At 42.5% G+C, this 17,056-nt stretch overlaps 2 long non-coding RNA genes across 2 annotated transcripts in view; one reads left to right on the plus strand and one right to left on the minus strand.

The window, feature by feature from the left end:
• LOC106019041 (uncharacterized) overlaps nucleotides 1-17,056 on the minus strand; it is a 73,515-nt gene that overhangs the window by 37,532 nt on the left and 18,927 nt on the right. The gene's annotated exons all lie outside the window — the stretch shown is intronic.
• Nucleotides 6,827-12,228, plus strand: LOC140003489 (uncharacterized). The gene is made up of 3 exons (XR_011812262.1): nucleotides 6,827-9,140; nucleotides 10,029-10,059; nucleotides 10,285-12,228. It is a non-coding gene; the product is annotated as an uncharacterized lncRNA (long non-coding RNA).

Raw genomic sequence — 17,056 nt, forward strand, 5'->3', positions numbered from 1 at the left:
AGCCTCTGAAAGGTGGAAAAAGATCTGAAATATGAAGCACTGCTGTTTTACTGCTAATTCAATAGGAAAAAAAACTATAAAATATTAAAGAAAGTATTTAAAAATATATTAAACACAATTTGTACCATAATAGCTTAACCTGACATCAAAATGCAGCTTACAGCTTGTTTATCCCGAGTTTCATAGTGCGGATAACAGAGTAATGGGCAGAATGTTCCATACAGCCTCCAGCATTTGACAAAATAGGATTTGGGCTTCGTTAAAACAAATTCCAGGTGGAAAATTGGGCATGCTGATAAAAGCAGTGCAGGAAAGAGTGTTAGCTCTGATAGGGTAGGATGGGTATTGAATTCACTCTTAACAAGACTTAATTAAAGAGGTTGACCTGAGGACCCCAAACAGTGACAAGCCAAGATAGCCATTTCTGGTACAATGTGGTGTTACTAACGTTAATTCTTTTTAATATGACTCAAACTGGAATGTATATAGAATATCCTAATTCAGGGAAGAAGCATGGAGTGCATACTGCATCGGGGCTTACCAGGTAAGAATGCACAAATCCAGATAGTGCATAGACGTTATATATATAAATGTAGACCAGCTATCTCAGCCGATCATTTTTTTTTTTTAATGAATTAGAGTATTTTTATATGACTTTGTATAGTCAAACATCATCTCTCCAGTTTCCCTTCTTAACCAGAAAAAAACAAAAGGACAGTGTAAGTTCTTAGGAACAGCCCTAGTTCCTGAACCTGTGTGCATGGTGCCCTATGGTTCAGTGCTGACAACTCTGTCACCAGTTATGTTTGCAACCATTTTGTTCTTGCAGCAAGCAAAAAGAGGGATTAAATTAACAGTCACAGTACTGACAAACTCTTCTGATTAATGTTATGGCTTGAATTTCTGTCCAGCACCCATTCAAAGTCAGTACCCGTTGTCCCATCTTGCTTTCCACTCATCCATCACCTTGCTCCCATAAGCTACCAAGAAGCTGCACGCAAAGGCAGCTCCCAATCCAAGAGGGAACATTCCTTAAGTAAGGCTCATACAGCACAAGTTATTTGTGTGCGAGGAAGAAGCTGTGGATGACAGTAGGACATCACTGTCAGTGCCTGCCCTTAAGGCCTGCAGAAGACCGAGTGCTGAAGTGTTGGTGCTCAGACACCGCTGGCATTGCTCTGTCCCACGTTTCTCATTCACGCTCAGGATGCGTCTCCTCTGCTTGCATGTCACCTACCCAGAGGTTGGGCAGAGGTGAGAACAGGGCCCAGCCAGAGCTGTAGGACCTTGTCCTACATGTGCTGACCTACAGCCATGAACGGGGTTTCCAGACCTGCAGATGCTCAGCCTAAAACCTGCAGCTTGCCACCCTTCACCCTCTGGCTGCATTCCAGCTGCAACAAAATCCCACAAAACCTGCCAGCGCCATATAGAGCAGAGGAACACGTTAACTACACTCTCCATTTTGTTCACTCACCCTCTGCTTTCCAAATACAAAGGTAGCCCAGCACTACAGCAGGATGAAACGGAACGTGGCCGTTCCAGACAGGAGCGAAGATGCCCAGGGGAGCGGCTGATGAAGGATCATTCCCAAGAGAAACGCGGGCAGAAGATTAACGGGGGGGCCCAGGAGCACTGTGCCGCGGTAACACCGTGTTGGGGTCAGCTCCCCACTGCACTTTGTCTCCATCCAGCTCCTGCAGCTCAGGAACACACTGCATCTCTGAGGTGTAAATGCAAAAGTCATTTTCAAAGCAAACGGCTCTGTGCCACATCACCCTTACCACTACCTTCTGTACGCCTCAGTACACATCTCCCGGAAGGAGTACATCATGCCTCGGGAACTTTTATCTCACCAACATTAAACAAAGATATATTGAAAGCTTTGGAAATCATAGAACTTACAACATCCCCAAAAGTTGGGATGAAAACCACTATTTTCCCCCTTTGGTAGTTTTCCTATTCACCAAGACAGGCCCCAGTCAAAACCTATAAAAAAGCTTTTTGAACAAAAATATAGTAAGCCTAAAAAAATCTGGCCAATCAAATCTACAATTAAAGAAAGTGTAATAAAAGTTTACTGCTTTTGAAGAATAAAGATGTATTTTTAAAAAGCCGTACGTATAGCACTGAAATTAAGGTACAAGTCTAAACTAAATCTCATGTCAGATGCAAGACTGAACTGAAACGAGCAACAAATGAAAGCCGGGCTCCTACCTGCACATTCTCCTCATTAAAAAGATCTTGGAAAAGGCCAACATGAGTAATGCTGTAGGTGAACTCAATGCAATTTCTTACCGTGAGAATATCCATCCTGCTGCATATAAAACACCCGGAATTGCCAGCTTTGCCCTGGTGGGCCACCTTAAAACCTGTGGTTTTGGGGCAGAGTGTAAGAACAAGGCCTTTTCATACAAGCTTAATAACGTGCCCAGATCTCTCTTGTGATTGCTCCGATATATAAGACAAATACTACTGAAGCTGTATTTCTCTGCTCTAAATTACTGTAGCAAATAAGAAGGGAACACAGAAATGGCTGTGCTGGGTCCAACCAAATGTCCCCTTAGTCCCATGTTCAGTACCCAGCCATCATCAACAGCAGGTGCCCAGGGAGGAGAGCAAAAATAGAGCAGGCAGACAGCAATACTTCCCTCAAACACCCTCCCGGGCTGTGGCAGCTTGTGGTTCACGGACCCCGTGCAGAAGGGGCATGTTTGTCTTTCATGTCTCCTTACGGATTTCTCTTTCCACGCACTTGTCCAGCCTCCTCCTACACCTGTGTAAACTCACAGCATCCGTCCTATCTGATGGGGGCAGCGAGAAAACTTTCTGCCTTCTTTTGCAGCATGACTGAGAAGGTTGTTGCTTTAAAAGGACATAACGTGTCTTATCGATGACGACTAATCAATGCTATATCTCTAAGTGCCAACTAATCTTAAACCCAGACTCCCATTTTCATTTCAGTGCGAATCACTCATTTGTAGCACACTTCGTCATTCCTGAAGCAACTCTCTGTTGTGGTCTCACTTCCCAAGGGTTTGTTCTCTCGTTAGGGAATTCTGTGCATAGTTTAACACTATGTACTTACTCTTATTTACAGTTTTTAAAGTTGTGCTTGTTTTATTTAAGAAAACCTATTTGAGTGCAGCTACCACAGAGACTCCTCAGCACAGCACACGTACCAGTTAAGAGTGATTCATTTGCTCACATTATGTGAGATCCCAAGTTGGCCACTCCTTCACCACATGTGAAAAATAAGCACTCCAGCACCACGTTTTTTGGTTAAAGGATCCAGAGCCATTCCTGAGTTCACCTTGCCTTACAATAAACAGAACCAAAGTCCTAATTGTGCAAAGAACCCACCTAAAACCAGTTAAAGAAATACTGCTATCAAGATATGTTGACATTTACTGGCAAAGGACAAAACTTTTTCAGAAGTACAGAAAGCGTCCACTAGTTCAATCTCAAATACTCACTGCCCAAGCTCATCATGTTTGATATTGTACACTTAATATTAAGTCATTTATATTGTGGCATCATCTGCAAGTTCTATACCAATGGAAAAAATGACAGTAACTGCCTTAAAGATCTAACAAGTTAAATGTCAAGCTGTGGAAGTGGATAAAATTAGTAAGTGGGGCCAGCGAGGTGACGGGCAGAGCGTGTACTAGCCACAGCTGTATATGAACAACCCCCAGCAAATGAGCTGCATTGCTCACAGCTTGCTGCTTGCTCTGCCATTACCAGGCTGCCGTCTTCAGTAGGCAGAGTTTTTTAGATGTGAAAGAAGGGAGGGCAGTGGCTTTGGGGACTTTGAGTGCTTTTCTCACTCTTTAGTGACAGTTTGGGAGAAAGTGCAAAAATACTCATCAGAAAAGCAAGTAATCAGAGAGGATGGGAATGAGGGCAGGCATCCAGGATGGAGAAGTAAGCGCAGCAGAAGTACAGCAGGATTGACACCATTCTTGTTGAATTAGAACAGTTCAGTTGAAAGCGACCTACTAAGATCAAGTCGAACTCCCTGACCACTTCGAGGCTAAGCAGAAGTTAAAGCATATTCTTAAGGGCATTATCCAAATGGCTCTTGAATACTGACAGGCATGGGGCATCAAAAACCTCTCTAGGAAGCCTGTTCCAGTGCTTGACCACCCTCACGGTAAAGAAACGTTTCCTGATGTCCAGTCTGAACCTCCCTGGTGCGGCTTTCTCCCCCACACTGAGTCCTTGATCGCTTCACTCTTTGATTATAACCACCCCCCCCTTAAATTTAACAAAGGTAACAGATCATCTGTTTTGCATGTAGATTTGGATCTTCTTTTACGGCTTACATGCATACATGGAAGTTTGGGGACCAAGATTCCTCCAAATTTTTCATTAGTTGCTTAATTCTGAAATACAACTCTTACTAGAAAACATTACACCTTAAGTTTAGTTGGACTGGCAAGAGGTTCAACACCATAAATTCTATAATCAGCACTTTCGATCTTCTGTTTCTTCTGACTGCACACCCAGGATTTTCCAAACTACACAGGTGATAATCTGATAACCCTTCTCTCAACCTATGTGAAGGTATCTGCAGATCCCAAATTCCTCCATGGAACTAGCACAACATGCACCGTATCAGTCCACTTCTTGTAAAAGTCTGAACTGTCAGCCTTAGGGCGTTATAGATTCTCCTAATCTCATCTGAGACAAGTACAAAATACACATCTGACTTTTCCTTCTTTCAAATTAACCAACCGATGCAAAGAGAAAGATTCACAGTGTTGGTCGAACCTTCATAACTGCTGTTTCATCTCCTGCTAGGTTTCACTCCTGCTCCTCAAAAAGGCAGGGTAAGGTTAAGAACGGGCTATTTCCTGTTGCTTGTGTATCTGATGTGCCGACCCCTGATGCTGAAGAGTATAAACTTGTATTTAATGCTACTTTGAAGCTGCTTTATTTTCCAGAAATAACAATTATTTTCGGAGGCCATACATGCAGAGTTACCAGCCGCATTGTGTAACAAAGACAACAGGTATTTTACAATTTCCACTGCTGGCTCCCCCAGTGCTCACCTTTCTCTTGGTCCCGGATGTGAAAGCCATAGTGAAAGAGGCTTCCAGCCTCTACAGCCTCCGAGGCAGCAGGACAGCTATCGTAGTGATGTGCCCATCTCAGTCAAAGGAATCATACAAAGCCTGACCTGCTGTCTTCAGTTGCTATTCATTTATATTTAAAACTTTCTTCTCATCCAGTGACGATGACAGTACATGTCTCGTTGCTGTCCAGGGACAAAAGGCTGCTATTTCATGCTACATAGACTTCACTCTCAGTATTGTGCCCGAGGACAACTTAAAAAATGCAAAAAAGTCTGTAAAAATGCTCAGCTTATTGTCCTACCAAGATAATGGAGTCAGAGGACTCTTCCACACGAAATTTATCTGTGCTATCGCGAAACGATGGGGACAGCCACGATAAAGAGCAGCGAGCATTGCTGTTACCCAGGACCACCAACCTCTGCAGTAGCAGAGCACAGGAAACCAGCAGGCAAAAGCACTCCACGGTTACAGACATTTACACAACCGCTTCAGAAGGCACCTAGGAAAAAACTGAGCAAGTTGGCCTTTCAGCCTTTGGAGTCTTTGGTACACCAAGCCAGAAAGAACTTCAAGTGCACTCAGCGCAGAAAAGCCCTGCAGCAGGTCAGGGTGCCACGGGGCTCACGGTCCAACTTCACACCGTAATCCAACCCAAAGGGAGAGCCAGCTCACCAGCAGTGCCACCAGACCTTTTTTCTTCTTAAAAAGAAAACAGAATGAGACCTGAAGCAAGATGCCCCAGATGGATCTGCAGGGAAGAGGAAGAGCAGACCTCCGACCCCTGAGCCAACCTACCCCTCCACCACCACCGCCAAGGCAAAATCCACCTCTCACTATAGGTGTCGCTGTGGACCTATCCAGAGTACCTGGAATATTGCACATCTGTGCGTGATAGGGAGCAAGGGAAGAAGAATGAATACTTGAAAATTAATGATGTCAGCCTGTCTTCATATATCAAGCTAATTTGAAAGGGCTTTAATTTTCTTAAGGGATAAAAAAAGGTTTCTTTGCTAGATTAAACTTGCAATTGTCATTCATATATTGTTTATAAGGTACTCATCTCCTCACTCTGTATTTTTTTGTTTTTGATTTTGTATACTAGTTAGCAGTGAAGACTTGTCTGCGTGTATCAGAAGGAATAAAGAGAGAAATGTCCTTAACTGTCAGTTTTAATAAGAGGAGTCAACATGCCTCTATTCAGGTTAAATATTGCCCTGTCACATTTCAATAGAGTCAACAGATTTTTTTTAAAGAAAAGTCAAAAGCACTGTGTTTGCAAAAAATAATAATAAAAAACCCTACCCCCCACCTCCTTGTCATAGAGTGTCAAAGCCCTTCTTTATTTGGGGGGGGGCGTGGAGGCAGGACAGAATTCTTTTGTAAAATGTGAAAAATTACTACTCATAATTGGCACTGACATGAAAAAGGTTGGGTTTTTTTGTTAGAAAAACAAAGAAAATCTCTAATTTAATAATCACCTGCAAAGTGTTATTGTGATGGGAACAAAAAACACACAATCAAAGTCATCTCTTTTAAGTAACTATAGTGTTTTTAAGCAATCACTGCACTTTACTGCAGCTCATACACATAAACTGATGATGTGCAAAGTATAACAAGACACTCCAAATTCCTCAAGTAAAGTTTCTCAAATAACAAGTGACAAGCTACACAGAAGAAGAGCAAGAAAGGACCTGTCACATAAAAAACAGTCACCAAAATGAAGTAGAAGTAGGAGATTCCGCAGCGATTGATATCATAAGAAAATTTGCAGAAGTTGACTTCCTCTGCTGGGCAAAGTCTGATCTCCCTGACAGCCTGGTACCTCGTGGCCCTCGCCTGCAAACTGACACAGGGTCCGTCCTGCTTAGCCAACGCCGATCTAGTTGTGTGGAGGAAGAGGAGATATAAAGAGGACATCTGATGGAAAGGATAGCATCCCAGTACCTCATCATTTAAAAGTTCTTAATGTACCTCCAGTGACACTGTTTAAAGTCCAAGATCATTACTTGGAACTACTTGTGCTTCACTTCCTTTATTGAAGGGCAACACCAATTAGAAGCTAGTTCCTGGTCCACGCTGCATAAATTCCCAAATACAACTGAATGAAATTTAACAAGAAGAGAATACAGACCTTGGGAACTCTCGCGCAGTGCCAGAACTCGACAGGAAAAGGCAGAGAATGGTGCAAACCAGTTCCTAACCCAGCAATGTCACCTGGCTTTGCTGCCACCCCCTGCTCTGGGGACGCAGAGGCTGTGGCTTCCAGCAGCCCCTCTGCAGACCCATCTGCACCTCAGCCCCTGCTGCCGGAGCTGTCCTGAAGAGGACAGCCCTGTGGATGAGCTACACGAGCCTTGTAAATCCTTAAGGTAGAGGACAGCCTTCCTTGCATGAGGCAACAACCAGGGTGTCACTATGTCCCACATTTAGGAAACACGGGGTCTTTGACAGAAATCTTAACATCTGTAAAACTGCTTACACACAACGTTTCCAAAGCAAAGCTCACATAGGTCAGTAATGCCAAAAAAAGCCGCTCTCAATTCAGGTAAAGCAGATCTCTAAAATCCAGGTGGTTCCCAAGATTTTGTTTTACAAGCCATCTGCCAGATGCTTACATTTCATTTCACAGACAGTCTAATTTTCATGAAATGGCTCTAAGATTTATTCAGTGAAACCAAATCCCACCGCGCATAAAGCAGGGGCTAAGCAGAAAAGCAGAGCACCGCGGCTCTGTTCATCTCCCCTGTAAAGGCATGCGGCCGGCAGGACAGGGGACGTGGTCAGGATGGTTTTTCCATCCTGCTCAGAGTACGCTCCCGTTGGAGCCTGCTTCATTATTTACAAATTCAATAACCAGCGCGCTCCCCTCTGACTTGCCTCCACGCAGGCTGCCTGCCAATAGAAACCCTTTCAGGAAATCCAGCTGGCTAATAAGGCTGGCACTTGGTACAAAAGGCTCTTCCTTTCAGCTGGCATCCGATCGCCTGCCCCGCGTGGTTTCAGGAACAGCGGCGCAATTGTCCTGCATTGCGCTGCGTGCTGGGAGCCCAGGCTGCTCGAAAACCCCGACCCTGGCAGCAAAGATCACAGCACGAAGGGGCAAAACAGTCTTGTTACGGACTTGTGGGGGAAAAAAAGATACTAGCAAAAAGAATTTCATTTTAAAATGTGAGAGGAAGCAGGCACTTTACTAGGCGAAGGCAGCAGTTCAGCTAACAATAGTGCTGAACTTCCCCGAGGAAAGCACAAGCCGTAGCACACTGCCTCAGCACCCAGACTTCCACAAGTCTGCTTTAAAAGCAGAACGGGGAATCAATATCATGCATAAAGATTATCAATGAAACACTCTGACATATCATTTAACAATAGAACTGTTTTCTCGTGAAAATGATTTTTGAGCTGTCCCCAAACTTATAGAAATATGTACTAAAAAAGAGGAACTGACATTTACTGAGAAAACAGTAATTTACCTGAAAATGGTGCATGGTTCAAACAAAAGCCATCTTCAAGTTAACAAAAATATCTAGCCATAAACATACAGGTATCAGATTAATTTGGCAGTCCCAATATTTTAAAAGAATACCTTAGAATACCAATTAAAATTACGGGGTTTGTGCTTTACAGCACGTGACATGTAAAGGACTCAAAAACCAGGATCACTTTGTTCTGAAACTGAAAGTTCTTCGCTCCCACTACTTCCTTAGTAAATATTTACCTTTTAAAGAACGTGTAGGCTTTAACAACAGCAACAAATTCCTCCTTTCTGGCCTGGCTGGGCCTCAGCACACAGAAGCGAGCAGGAGCGAGGCCGGGCAGGACCACGTGCAGGTGCCATGAGGAGCGAGCGGCCCCGGCCTGCAGGCTGCGGCCTGTCCCCTCCGGCAGCGAGGCCGCTGGCAGAGCTCCTCAGCCCTCGACTCACATGAATTTGTTGCTGCAGAACCAGGCAGAAGTAGAATTTTCTTCTCTGGCTTTGTTTCCTTTTGTAGGGCATGTGAGGCCACAGCACCGCCACTGCCCGAGCACCCAGCCATGGCCCAAGGCCCTTCTCTGCACCAGGTAAACGCGTCTGTGGTCAGTAACACCTTCAACACAATCCCTTTTATTGACATTCTACTCACTGTCAAGCTCTTGATCAAGTAAAAAATCCTCTCAGCTTTACATTTTCTATAAATAAGTTTGGTAGAAGTGGAGATGGCTTGATCCCTCCCAGACATCAGCTACTGGCTCATAGCAGTGGGCTCGTGCATCTCAGCTGAGCGTTCCCAGTTACTGAAATTGTGACCCGATGTCACAGGAAGTTAATTTTCCTTGGCAGCTCACTTTTAAATTTAGCCTTTCATACGCTTTTCTAAAGCAGACATTTCTAGTGTGACTTCATATAAACAGACAACAAGTATTTCATAAATTAATCTTTGTAAGACAGGCTTCATTAATCTGTAAAAGACTCTAGTTGTACGTTAACCCAAAGGGCATAACACTGAAATCCTGTGATGTCTTCTGACGTACAAAAGTAGCTCTAAATTTGCAGTCATTATCCAAATAAGCCTCCTGATAAGTCAAATGCAATCACATACTTGGTTTGTGAAAAAAACTGCAAAGATATCTCAGATTACCTTCACATACGATATATGTGATATACATTTAATTGTAAAGTGTCATATAAAGGGCGTGTTTATGTACGGTTTCAGATATTTTTTCTAAATATATTTAGACATTATAACACATCTGCTAATGCCCACACTGACAACTGCTGGACCTATGAAATATTTAGCACTTTGTTCAGAAAATATTCCAGAACTACTGCTACAGCAATTAAAAAGAACACACGATGCTTACCCCTCATGAAGGTTCTCTCTTAAGTCCTTTCTCTTCTATTATGCTTATTTATTTATTTATTTTTAACCTTACACCATTTGTATCTTTCTCATGCTGATACATACAAAGAACTGAAGAACTTTCTGGAGTTTGCATGGAGGTGAGTTGTTTGTGGATTTGTGGGTATTTTTTCAGTACTAAGATGAAAAATAACAAAAAATAGCCCAGAATTTCTCTTAACATTTATTAAAACCTTTATTTATAAGTGTTTGAGCACATGCACAGATTGTTTACAATCAAAGGTACCTGCATAAGCAATTTCCTAATTTGCATCTGCAGCCTTAATGTTTTGGCATGCAGCTGACTACTTCCATTCTTTTTCTAGGTACACTTATGGAAGTCCCATAAAAACCTGCACCTGTATATCTGAGATACTTCTGTCTGTTTCTAGCAAAGCTTGGAGCATTTTTCTTTCAGTGACAGCATTGTTTTCATTTAGAATGGCCATTTTTCCTTTTTTTCTTTTTTTTTTTCTCCTTTTTCCCCTCCCTGGGCATGTAATATTTTCAACTTTGGAACAGTACATTTCACTCTAGCAGGAATCCAAAATGCTTTAGCAGGAACAAAACTCTTAAGAGATTACTGCCCAGCACACCCTGGATTAAATCTCACAATTAGGAACTCAATTTGCATTCTCAAAGTGGAATTCATTGTTACAACTACAACTGCAGTTGACACAGTAGAATAAGCTATTGTTGAAGTAATTCCTGCAAAAGGTCATATACTTAAACCCTTCAATTTTTCCTGACAACCTCTCAGAAATGAACGCCTCAGTGGCTCTGTGGCCAAATAAGCCACACTGACCACCCCACGTGCTTCCACAGGCAGTGTGGGCAATTATCACCCACCTTGGAACCTCCTGGTTATAAAGCATGCCTGGGGACATTTGAGAGACCTCCATGTCACACCAAGACACTGCCACCCTTGCCAGGCAAGGATCAGCGCAGAGCAGTCCTGCCCTGGGGAGCGGCTGGGCTTTGCAGAGGGGAAGGGGCACGGGCAGGCCACCAAGGCACCGGGATGCTGATGGTGCAGAGGGGCTGCAGGGGAGGGGTGCTGTGCAGCACCAACTGCGAGCCCACATCTCTGCCAGGTTTCCAACTCTGGTAGAGCATCTCCAGGGTGGAAAAAGAGAAGGTGGCTTGTAAGAAACAGCAGTTTTGCCAGGCTGAGATGCTATTCTGACCTACTTTTTTTTTTTTTCACCCCCTACTTGGATTCTCTCTGCTTACATTTATGCATTAACCCCTGCTTGAGGAGTTCTCTGCACACGTGGTGCTGTGTCCCATCTCCATCTGGAAGGGGTGAGGCAGCTGCAGTGAGGATTCCCACCATCATCTCATAGTGGATTCATCAGACATCCTGCCTCCAAAGTGACTACGTAGCTCATTTCATTATACCAACCCGGCTGCTGTTGTTACACAGTCTAATAAACTTTAGGAGTGTAGAGTTACTCAACTGAACATTATGTTGGTCTTAACATTATCCAGGGGTAGGATTGTCAGATTCGTAAATTATTCTATCACTGAACAGTGAAAGAGAGGGGAACCTCCTAGTTATGATTTTACTATAAATATCTCTTGTGGAGAAGATGCAGGCTCAACAGAATTCAGCTTTTAAATTGCTCCTAAGAATTACCTATAATTCTTCCCCCCGCCCTTTTTAATCATACTAAATATGGTCATGGAGCAGAGTGGGAAGTGTACAGTCCATACAGCATAAGCAATAATTCCTTTCTATTCTGTTGGGCTTTGTGTCACACAGAAGGCATAATGTGTTATTGATGAGCTGATATTAAGCTATTTTTACAGTGTCAGAACACAGTAACTCCTTTTCAGAGACTTTCCTATGCAATTTTGTCCAAGTAACATCTCTGTGAGGAAGCCATCTATGTACCATGCTGCTGCTGCATGTACACCAGTGATGTGCACAACAGGCTAACTGTGCCACAGAGCATTTGGAGTCTTTGTTTAAATTCCTTCAAAACCAAGGAAGCGCTGTATATACCCGACACTCGGCCCAGATCCTAACCAAAACTTCTGTCTCAGAAATAAGCTTTTTTTTTTTTAAACACTTCTGAAATGATACATGCTGTATTTTGCATACATTTAAGTTATCATTTAAAGATATCTGGTTTGTCTTTTCCTGATAGATAAATATAAAATTCACTTTGGTGACTAATGTATGATATATTTGTGGATACTATTGTGATTGATACAACTAATCTTTATTTAGTGCAGTTGCTGAGTGCCTTTAGTGCTGTTACCATTGAATAAATATAATCTCATCATCTTTTGGCCCTGGAATGTAGAAGTATTTTTATGAGTATCTTCTGTCCCCCCTAAAAAAAATCTGGCTACCCTTGTGAATGCATTTATTTGATGAAGATGTTCTGTTGTTTATTCTTCTCGAATAAGGCAAAAAATTGTCCTCCAGGACATTTGATTCCTGACACATCACAGAAAGATGCAAAAGCAGCACCTCCCCTGCACGGGCTCCACCACAGCACAAGGAACAACCTACACTTTATCACTGTTTCTGCAGGTAAAAGCTGCCATTGCAAATCAGCACTTTACAGATCTAAGATAGATCCCCTTCTCTGCACAGACTCCGTTTAGACTGGACTTTTTCTCTAATGTGTCAAATTTTCTCATTGGGTTAAAAAAATTACTCCCAGTATCTCACCTGGGAACATATGGGGGCATTAGGTTGTGCATGCCCAAAACAAGGGAGAAACTGATATGAGAACTGTTTCTGAACTCTGTAGTCCGCACAAAAATCTAAAATAAGGCCCAAAAGCACAAGATGGTGTGCTAGTATTACTTCTACATTTCCATTAAGCACACTCGCTTTGTGTGTCAGTTCCCACTTGCACCTTGTGTTGGCTTCAATATTTAAATTAGAAATCTGAAGGATTTACACTCATGCTCAGCTCTAATCACAGACAACAACCGTCAAATGCTCTCGTGCAAATCAGAAACTAGAGGAAAGGCTTAAGAACAAAATGTAGCCAGACCTTGCTGGTATGAGCCTGTTCATAACATTGTTAGATTCAGGGATGGGGTGGTGGCAAGAGACAGAAAACTCCCCAATGACTTCAGAAAACTCTATAATCCACCCAACTAATCCAGTTTTAATTATATCAATAAGCAGATACGGGACCAGACTATTTTTCAGGATAGAATATAGAGTATGAATAATTTTTCATGCTATTTCTATTCTGCTTTTAAAGAATATCTAGAAATTATCAGTGTGAGCAAATCTATGAGAAAAAAATTAATAATGTAGCAACACCATATAATAAGATTTAATGTTCCTATTCCTGCAGCGTAAAGAAAAGTGGTCAGATGTTGTGCATTGCTCTGTGCAGCAGCACACTCAGTTCAGTGACAAAGTAAAGGTGTTTTTTTTTCCTTATTTGCATGAAAGTAAAAATGTATCCTGAATTGCACACTATTGCCCAGCAGAGACAATGAAAAAAATCAGAAGTGTTCCTCATAGATATACGCATGTCTAAGAAAAAAGAGAGGATTTTCAGTAGAGGGGAGCACACGTGGGGTCTTGCCACAAAATGGGGGAAACACAGGATGCTGAAATGTGGTGGGTGTTACCAAAGTTTGTGATTGCACAGAAATAAAAACAAAGCAAGCTGCGTTACTTTAAAGAAAAATGCAAGATACTGGGTAGTCACAGTTCTTAAAGATTCCTGTGAAGCCAAATTTCCCCTTCACAAGATATTAACAGGATAAATAGAGAGAGATTCAAATCAAACCAGTGATGTCAGGAAGTCCTCTGCTGACTTTATCGACCATTTTACATCTTGTTGCACTCTATTCATCATTCTTAGCACCTATATGTCCTATATAGGTCTCAACTACCTGATACAGAGAAATTGCTTCCATGCAGATCTATGGAGTAGTCATTTCTCTTTTGCAATTATGTAATAAATGTGACCAATATAAAAACTGGGGAAAAAATCCTGAGACAAAATAAAAGCAGAGTGACTGTTGACCTCTGGGTCCTTTGTATTTCATGAAGTGCTAAGAAATATTGTTCATTTATTTCTGAACATTTCCCAGAAAGTCCAAACACGTGCCACTTTGCAAAACAATGTACCTAAAAACCCTCAGGCATCAGAGCAGGAGATACCATTAACCAGCATAAACCAAATCTTGATCCATTACTGTCACTCAGTCTATATAGTCACAACCCAAACCATCCACCTCAGACAGATTTAATACTCATTGCCTATCTCTTGTCTCCTAACCCAGACCCCCTGGGTTCTGGATCTCCAAACCCATCTCCTCACTCTGCTCTGTAACACCCACCAAGATCAGCCCTCAAGAGCACCTGCGATTTTATGACTGATTGGACCAGGGTCTTACAAAACAAAGACCATGTTGGAGCACACCATGAATCATATTTTATAACAGCACGTGTACTTTGGTGCTGAAGAAGTCCATCACGCATCCACCAGGAGTACAGGGCAGAGATGCTGTGCACCCTCCAGCTGTTTGTTGTGAAAACAGGCAGTTTGGCTTCTGTGTTGAGAAAATCATTGGGAACAGTGTTGGCAGAACAGTGCACAAAGACAGAGGAGCCCAGTGTGTGTGAACACATCGTCAGTAGCACAGATGCTTGCTCTGGTTGTGGAAGGACTCGATGCACTTTCCCCAACCTCGTAGGCATTCAGCCTGCACAACACTACCGAGAGGCACCAGGAGCCATCAGATACATGATTTTTCTTCTGATTTCAGACTATGGTTATAATGACCAAAGTCAGATTTTGAAATACAAAAATTCTTAGTAAATGTACAACTTCCTTGTTTAGCTTTACCATTTGCCCATACAAAATAACAAAGGACAGAGGTGGCAATCTAGAAATAAATTCCTGTATTTTCCTGTTTTTCAGGATTTTACATGTATTTTAAGTTCTATCCCAGGGCTTCAGTCTATAAGAATTTAAAGCACTGAGTGCTTAATTCTCCAAGACATAATTTCCCACTCGCAAAAATTTACCCCATTTGAATTTAACGTATGTTTCTAGGGATAAACTTCACAGAATGTTTAAATTAAACGCTATCATATTTTTTTAAAGTCTGAAGAAATTCACAAAATGAAAGCAATTAAAGAACAGATAGTGTAACTAATAGGTTCGAGTTAGGTGTGTAATTATAAATATATTCTAATTAATTTCCTACTGCATCTTAGTTATTATCCACGTTTCACATGAACCCATTTATGTTCATTTGCAAATGAGGAAGGTAAAATAGATGATGCTCTGTAAAATGTATTTGTTTTATCGTAGCGCCAGCTCGTGCTGTGAGCAGAGCCCTCGGTGAGGCTGCGGCTGCTGCCAGCCTGGGGCAGTGCAGGCGGAGTGACCCCAGTGCAGATAGCAGAGGTGTCGGTACCAGGCACCCAAATTCACTTCCTCGGCCAAAATGGAAAGAAATAGCAAACAAAACGCAGCCCAGATCCCTTAGCTCTTCCCATTGTCCTTGCTCTAAGTCTTCCTGAATGTTCAAAGCAAACTTCCTTTAGAGATTCTGCCCCGTGTGCCTTTTGTTTTAAAAAAAATTAGCTATATAAATAGGCCTGCCTCAAAGACTCAAAGCAACTAAAACTCTGTGGACTCTTCAGATACAATATACGCTAAGAAGTAACAGAAATTTGATTTCTTCTCCACAGGAGAGAACAAAGTGTGTGCTCTCACTGCAGATGCAGTGCTGGGCAAGGTCCCTGACACATTGATTCCAGTGAATGCTTCTCATGCCTGAGAAAATAAAACGCAAATCTCCTGCCTGCCATCCACCAGTGGAGAACTGGAAGCAAACTACCAACTTATCACGGGAGCGGACACACTGTCCATCAGCGGCCACCAAAAACCCAATCCTAGACAAAATTACACCACCAGAAAGCCTGGGGAGCTCCGGAGGGCAGCAGCAGCCCTGCCCCGAGTCCTGCAGCTCCACCAGCACCGCCAGGCACCACGAGCAAGGAGACAAAGGAAAGTAAGAGCAGAGCAGCTGCAGCACCAATGACCTTCCCACCCTGCCAGATTTTAGGAATTCTTTTATTATACGGAAAATACAGATTTTAAAGCCTTTGTGGATGAGCCTACAGTCTTTATTTCCATCCGTTATTTTAGGTGGTCAAAAAGTAAAAGATGTCTCAGATTCCAGAGCAGACTTGAGGCAACAGTAAATGGAGCAGTGGCTCCCACACTGCTACCACCAAACATGGATTTTTTTTAAACCCATGTTTTTTTTGTCATCTAATCCAACAGTAATTGTACCTGGGGCACCATCGCATGCAGCCCCTCTCCAGTCAGGCAGATGGATGCACACAAACCCAGGTCACACTGAATGTGGGTGTTACAGTTGATAAGAAATGGCTGAATAAATAAGACTTCAAATTTTCATTTGCTTGTTTTTGCTATTACCATTGCATGAAAACCATTGACTAGTAACCAGAAGGAAACCTTGCATTTCAGTTACTGCAAAGGGCCAGCTTCCCCTCCCCACAGGCGGCTCGGCATTGCCAGAGCCCTGCGGCACAGAGGACGGCCCCATCTCATCCCTGTGAGCTGCACTCTGAAACCTGCCAGCCAGAAAAGCACTGCTCCAGACCCAGATGCACCAACTGAGCAGATCATACTATCAAACCTAACTTCAGCTGTAATCCCACTGCATATTCGCATATGAAAAAACACTGACATTTTTATTGCAATACGATGCTTTGATTGAAATCCACTACAGGTCTTTTTCTGACTCAGTCTCTTTAAATCTTCAGCTCTGTGCTATTTTTCCATCTGTCTGGGTGTAAGGGTACATTCCTTTGCGCTGAATATCATTTTGATACCTGAAGTACACGTATCCAAATTCTCCAGGTACCTACAGTTGATTTCTGTCACACAGGCATTTACTACTTCTGATTTTGAGGTTAATCAAGTTGGTCATGTTTGATTTTTGTACCCCTTTTCAGATCCTTAATGAAAATTCTAAATCACAGATCATAGGTCTCAGTGATTTTTTAAGACAACACTTAATATTGGTACCTGCTAGTCTAAGTGATAATTGCTGTCTGTTCTTTAT

Source organism: Anas platyrhynchos, chromosome 12, assembly GCF_047663525.1.
Source record: "Anas platyrhynchos isolate ZD024472 breed Pekin duck chromosome 12, IASCAAS_PekinDuck_T2T, whole genome shotgun sequence".
In the NCBI taxonomy this organism is placed as follows: Eukaryota; Metazoa; Chordata; class Aves; order Anseriformes; family Anatidae; genus Anas; species Anas platyrhynchos.